Source organism: Macrobrachium nipponense, chromosome 11, assembly GCF_015104395.2.
Source record: "Macrobrachium nipponense isolate FS-2020 chromosome 11, ASM1510439v2, whole genome shotgun sequence".
NCBI lineage: Eukaryota > Metazoa > Arthropoda > Malacostraca > Decapoda > Palaemonidae > Macrobrachium > Macrobrachium nipponense.
In genome coordinates this window covers 1354358-1361465 of record NC_061087.1, presented here as the reverse complement: position 1 = coordinate 1361465, position 7108 = coordinate 1354358, and the positions used below count along the sequence as shown (strand labels likewise).

Here is a 7108-nt window from a genome sequence, read left to right as displayed (position 1 = left end):
TTATTTCTTATGGGGATATTTGTTTCATATTTTGAACAAATCGTACTTCGAACAGCATTCAGGAACGGATAAGTTCAAAGTCTGAGGTCCTACTGTACTCACATACCAAAGTAAAAAAAAAAACATCAGGCATCCCAATGAAGACTACATTTGGTAACAACTATACTTTGCTTTAACCCTAAAAAGACAATTCATACAAGAGACTATTGAACCTCTAGTATATCGAGCCTACATAAGTAAACCTACTTCATTATCCTCCCTTCATAAGATCTAAAAATTATTTTATAATAATAAAAAAAAAAATAAAAAAAAAAATTATCAAAAACCCATTCATCATAAAATATTATGACTTCCTATTAAAGGTGCCACTTCAAGGCAAACCCCTGGCTGCAGGCTCCAGCAGAGCCCAAAAATGGGGCCCCTCAAAATCAGACTGCCAACGGCCATTGGACTCTGAACAATAGGCCTTTCCCCCAACCCAGTGCCAAAGTTATTGCACTACTTCCGGGGTGCATGGGTACACATCTTCATGGGCTAGACGCCCCAGTATAACTGCTACTCCCACCATTGCAATGGCTGTGACATCCTTTATCTTTAGGCCTGCCAGCTCAGGGCCCAATATCTGTGGTACCTCCACAAGGTAGCTACCGTGCCCACCAGGTAAGAGCATTTGACGACTCTGGTGTGCAAATATCTATAATACGGAAGATAAAATTCCCTATGGAGCTAGGATTGATCAGCATCAGATCGTCACGGTTGAGAGCCTCAACCAAGTTAAACTGATTCTTCCTAACGTCCGCTCTTAAATATGTACTCTGACAGTAGCAACTTATATTCCTGGAAAGTATGATGTCCTACTGGGACAACATTTTAAGTCTCCTCCTGCATTTAGACAATATCCAAGGGCCAACACCCATACATGGCTCCACCAGCTATCACTGCCAGTGCTGCCTGAAGGGCGTGAGCAGTGCTACACTTCGCCGACCGTGGACGTTGAGCCAAGTTTGAATCCTCTCCCTATGCCTGGAACATCCTTAGTTGCCAGTGCCAGGGCCAGACTAGTCTCCTTCTTGGAGATCCCAGTCTTGGCCACCTTTCACCTCTCAGTTTGGCCCCGCTACCAGTGATGGCAAGAGAGGCATGCCAATTCTAGTAAGAACTCCCCCAGACCCTCATGACCGCAGCGGAAACTCACCCAAAAGCACGGCCTAGCAACCCATGCCCAATCAGTCACCCCTACTTGTGAGTCAATAACGCTGACCATAACCTCATCCTCTTCCTCCCCACCTGCAGCTGGCCATCCCTGAGTAAGAACTTGGCTGAATCAAGTTTGGCCAAAGAACTCAAGGAGCTGAGACAAATGGTGTTATGAATGGGGAAGTGCCACTGGTTCTACTGTCGCAGCAGTTGGAGCTCCTGGCACTTGGGCATTTTCATAGGACTGGGGTCTCCCAAGTCCCCCTATGGAATCATCAAACTGACCTTGGAGATGTCCAAGGAAGAGGAAACGGCATCAAGGTTCCAAAAAACTAATGAAGTCTATAGTCTCTCTCATCCCATTAGTGCCCACGGCACAGTGCCACACTCTTGAGGAGAATTCTGGTCTCTCTCTATCCAGAGGGGAATACCAGATTCTTCACCTATTACTTCCTTCTCATCAATTTGTAACTGTTCCCACTTATAGTCTTCTATTTCTTCCCCTTTGATAGTTTTTCTTTCCCTCTCATTTTATGCCTTTCAGGCCTCTTCTTTCATCTTCTGCTCTGCTTACAAAGAGTCCCATTAGCCAGAGATTCTGGCCATATCAGTTGGTTAACCTCTTTGAAAATGCCCAGAGCAACATTGTTTAAAGCATGGCTACTTATAAATTATCCATTTGGATTTTATTTGCCATAATTAAATATTCCTTCGTCTCTATTTTTTTTTTTGTGATGAGGAGAAATATCATGAATTGTATAGCAAATTGACTAATATCCATAGGTAATAGTTATCACATGCGACCTGATGGCACAAGGCCATTATCCTATTAACCTGTGGATCAAATGACCACCCAAAAATGCTGTCCCACCCCATCAGAGTAACTAACACTATGTTCTTGCGTTCTTGCCTAACGTTAAAACTAACAATCTAATGTATGATAGAATTAAATTAACCATATCAACCCTGTACTTTAATGTTTATAATAAATCATAAGTTGATTATTAGTTATTTGTCAATGTTGTTAGTTGTGTGATACTGTTTTGTTTAATGATTAATGAATAATATGATCTTTTCAAAGAATATTTTAATTCACATTTCTCTTAGTCACGGGAAATTCTATTGCATCATCATTTCTTGATAGGAATGCAATTCTAGGTTCTCTGTGAATAAAGTAACTGTTGATTTTATAGAAATTTAACTTCAGTAGTTTTGACTTACTTGGATTTTATGTTATTGTATAATTATTGTTTGAAACTGTTAATTACTGTTTGGGTTTAATTGGACAGTTTATGTATAAAGGTATTTCTGTTGTTGTGGGTTATTAAGGAAGAGGTGTAAATGACCATTTATGACTAATTGAGTTTGTATATTACTTGTTGTTGATTGTCAATTATTATTTTAGATGTTCTCTTGGAGAGTGGGGAGTATGTGTGGTTAGTTGAAGTCAAGCCTTGTAGGAGATTATTACCTCTCCACCAAAGGATCGTTGTGTGTCTGTATCCATTATATATAAATTATTTTTTAAGTAAAGAAGAAAAAACCAAGTCTGTGTTTCTTTACTGCCACAAGCTATCTAGATAGTATGGAGAGTAACTTCGACTTGAAACTGATCCCTGAGTATGATGGCAGAAACGCACAATCTGTTATGGAGTGGCTGGAGAAGTTGGAGCTGGTTTGCAAGCTTCGGAAAGTTGATGCCGTGGCCAGTGTGATTCCTCTGCGGCTTACAGGTGGTGCCTTTGCAGTGTACTTACAGTTACCCACAGCAGATAGGAAGAAGGTTGACAAGGTGAAAGAAGCATTGTTGGCTGCGTTTGCTGTTGATCCCTATGTAGCTTATGAACAGTTTGTCAGTAGGAAGTTGCACAGTGGAGAGGCACCGGATGTCTACGTAGCTGAGCTACGTCGACTCGGATCCCTGTTTGGAGGAATTGCTGAAAAAGCTCTTGCATGTGCTTTTGTAGCTGGACTTCCAGAGAGAGTTCGTCAGCTGTTGAGAGCCGGGTCTCGCATGGAGGCCCTCGATCTGGAACAGATTTTGGCTTGGGCACGGGCGGTTCTGAAAGATGATCTTCCTTCTGTTTCGGTGGAAACATGTTTTGGCGCCACAGGAAGCTTGGGTTCTGTACCAGTAGAAAAAAACAGTTCAGAAATGTCATGTATGCCTTGGACCAAATCACTTTGCCAGGACTGTCTTGCTCGCAACCGAGTAAATGGTCGATTTCGGAGAAGGGTAAAGTGCTATCGGTGTGGTGGAATGGGGCACATTGCGTCACCTTGTCCGGGAAACGAGCAAGGAGAGGAGGCATCAGCGCCAGCCTCCTCTCCCCAAACCCACTGAGTAAGGTGCTGCCAAGTACTATTTTGAGTGTAGAGGGTCTTCAGTGTTGCGTGTTAGTAGACACTGGGTGTTCTCAAAGCATCGCTCATGTTTCATGCTGTAAGGCATGGAACAAGTGCGCAGTTAGCATGATAACTGTGAGTGGGCAAGAATGGGTGTGTGAAGGAATGGGCGTCGTGCACTTGCAGCTCAGTAATGGAGCTAGTGCCAGCATTTCTGTATGTGTAACTACTCTAATGCCACTCGGTTTTAAATTTCTTCTCGGCATGGATGGTGTGAGGGCTCTAGGAGGAGTCACTGTCGATACCCAGGGTGGTGTACAATTTGGAATGGAAGACACTTTTTTTCTGCAGCTGCTGATGTGATGGTGGGGGTGGATGAGCGTGATTTTAGTGCAATTTATGATCCTGTGATTAAATGTTGGACAGCTACATGGAAATGGTCTGAGGGCAAGGAGCCTGGCATCCTGGAGAATGGAGTAAAGGCATATTTTGTACCTCAGGAGGCAAAGGACCTGTATGAATCAAGAGCTACAAAGATGGGTGAATGATGGCTGGCTGCTTCCTTATGATGAGAATAAATATGGACCAGCTAAGGGGCTTATTCCCCTCATGGCTGTTGTACAGCAAAATAAAAAGAAGGTGCGGCCTGTACTGGACTTCAGAGAACTGAATACGTACATTGATGCATTTACAGCAGACTCGGATGTGTGCTCAGACAAACTACGTGAGTGGCGCAGGCAAGGAGTGAATGTATCTGTAGTAGACTTGGCTAAAGCTTACCTGCAAATAAGAATCCATGAGTCTCTGTGGCCATACCAGACTGTATATTTCAAAGGCCAGAGGTATTGCCTGACTCGACTGGGGTTTGGCTTGAATATTGCTCCAATGGTAATGAAATCTGTTTTAAACTGTGTTCTCCTTCAGGACCCAATTGTAAGAAAAGGAACATCAGCTTATATTGATGACATCTTGGTGAATGATGATATTGTTAAGGCCAGCCGTGTAGAGGAGCATCTTAGAAATTTTGGGCTAGTAAGTAAGCCACACCAAAGGCTTGCTGAAGGGGCTCGAGCATTGGGCCTGAGAGTTTGGGGGGAGCAGGAGTGTCTTTTTTGGAAAAGGGACAATGACCTGGGCGATGCACCAAGACAATTGACTCGGCGAGCAGTGTTCTCATACTGTGGTCGACTGTTAGGCCATTACCCTGTTTGTGGATGGCTGCGAGTGGCGGTAGCATTCATCAAGAGAAGAGTCAATAAAGTCACTGAAGGATGGGACGACGTCATTAATGATGACTAAATCAAAATGTGTTTGCAGGAACTTCTAGAAAAGGTTAAGAAGGATGACCCTGTGAGAGGACAGTGGAATGTCACCGTTGACAAATTCAAGATCTGGGTGGATGCTAGTTCTCTTGCACTTGGTGTTGCAGTGGAAGTAAATGGTTCTATTGTGGAAGATGCCAGCTGGCTGCGTAAAGACGACTCTTGCCACATCAATATGGCTGAGCTAGATGCAGTCATTAAAGGATTGAATCTTGCACTGGCTTGGAAGAAACAGAAGGTGGAATTAATGACTGACTCATCTACTGTGCATAGATGGATTTCAGATGGACTTTTAGGAAAAAGCAGATTGAAGACTAAGGCTGCAAGTGAAATGCTCATCATAAGAAGACTAGGAATAGTCTTGTCATTGATAGAAGAGTGTGACCTCCAGCTGTCTATTACACTTGTCTTCTGCCAATAATAAAGCTGACAGTTTGACACGTGTACCTCAGCGCTGGCTGGGGGACCTTGGTTCATTTCACCAAGATGCAAAACTTGTGCGTGCTTCTGATGTCCCTGCCATTAGTGATGGAATTAAGGAGATCCATCATGCTGCTAGTCACCCGGGTGTGAGAAGAACTCTCTATTTTGTGAAGAAGTCCATCCAGGAGTTACCAGGCGGCAAGTACAGGCTGTTGTCAAATGCTGTGAGGCATGCCAGTCAATAGACCCGGCCCCAGTGAAGTGGCAGAAGGGTGGTCTGGAAGTGGATAGAGTGTGGCAGAGAGCTGGCATGGATATTACTCACTATGATGGATGGCCGTATCTTAAACTCATTGATTGTGGACCATCTCGATTTGCCATCTGGCGTCGGCTCCATTTTCAGACCAGTGAGAGCATCATCGGGCAACTTGAGACAGTGTTTTATGAACGAGGAGCGCCGGAGGAACTGTTAACTGACAAGGACACTGCTTTTCGCAGCAAACTATTTGCTGACTGCAAAAAAGTGGTGCGTTCATCTTAATTTTAGATGTGCTTATGTTCCATCAGGAAATGGTATAGCTGAGAGATGCCATCGAACTGTTATAAGTCATTGCTGCAAGGAAAGGCTGTATATCTGTATAATTTGATGCCTTGTGATGACTGCGACTCAACGACTGCCCCTGTCAGTATGCTGTATTCTTACCCTGTGAGGGTCCGAGGAGTGGATCCATGCTCAATGAACAAAGTGGCAGTGAGTGGCCCCTACAAAGCAGGTGATGAGGTGTGGGTAAAACCATCCAACATGCGATGCAATATGCAATTTGAAAGAGGCAAGGTTACGAGAGTTTTGTCAGAACAAGCTGTTGAAGTCAATGGAGTTCCACGCCATGTTATAGATCTTTGTTCGTGTTCTTCACAAGGATTGATATTGAGTGAGGAAACTACTGATGCTGAGGATGAGGAGCTTCTTATACAGCTTCCTGTTCATGAAGATGAGGGGAAAGAGGAAGATTCAGGCACTGTTGCTGAGTGCAACGCGATTCCAAGACATTCAACAAGAGTTAGAAGAGCTAGAGTTTGTAATATATGTGAATGTAATTCAGGGGGGAGTGTATAATTATTGTTTGAAACTGTTAATTACTGTTTGGGTTTAATTGGACAGTTTATGTATAAAGGTATTTCTGTTGTTGTGGGTTATTAAGGAAGAGGTGTAAATGACCATTTATGACTACCGTATATTTCGGCGTATAAGTCGACCGGAAGATAAGTCGACCCCCCAATTCTGAGTAAATTTTTATGATTTTAACTAATATCGGGTATATTAGTCGACCTATAAAATGTGAGGCCAACTGTACGCTCAAAATAAGCAGCAGGGTAAAACGTATATAAAATAACCTGAATGTTATTACGGTACATATGTTGCTCTACTTACCATAAGAAATACAGGTAATATACTCGGAATATTAACAAATCTGTGTAATATATAAAAGATGAATACCGGCAAATATGATTAGAAATGACGAAACGAAAGATACGTTACTCGAGTGTAATGTAAACAAGCAAAGCGCTAACTAACGCTGCATAACAGCCTACGTATATATGCATGTACAAACTGTCACTCAAGTTAATGTTTTGATTAGGTTGTTAAAACGACGTGCCGGTATTTTATTATTATGTTGGAATATTCCTTGACCATTGGTTCTTCTATGGCATAAACAGGCTCATTTGAGGGAAAACGAACCTGCAGATGATTCACCAGATTCAAACTGGGATCCTTATGATGAAACCGTGAATGATAATTATTTGTCTGATGAATTGTT

General features: G+C 42.8%; 1 pseudogene; it reads left to right on the top strand.

The window, feature by feature from the left end:
- Positions 1–1792: 1792 nt before the first annotated feature.
- On the top strand, positions 1793–6501 carry LOC135215617 (uncharacterized; annotated as a pseudogene).
- Positions 6502–7108: the final 607 nt, after the last annotated feature.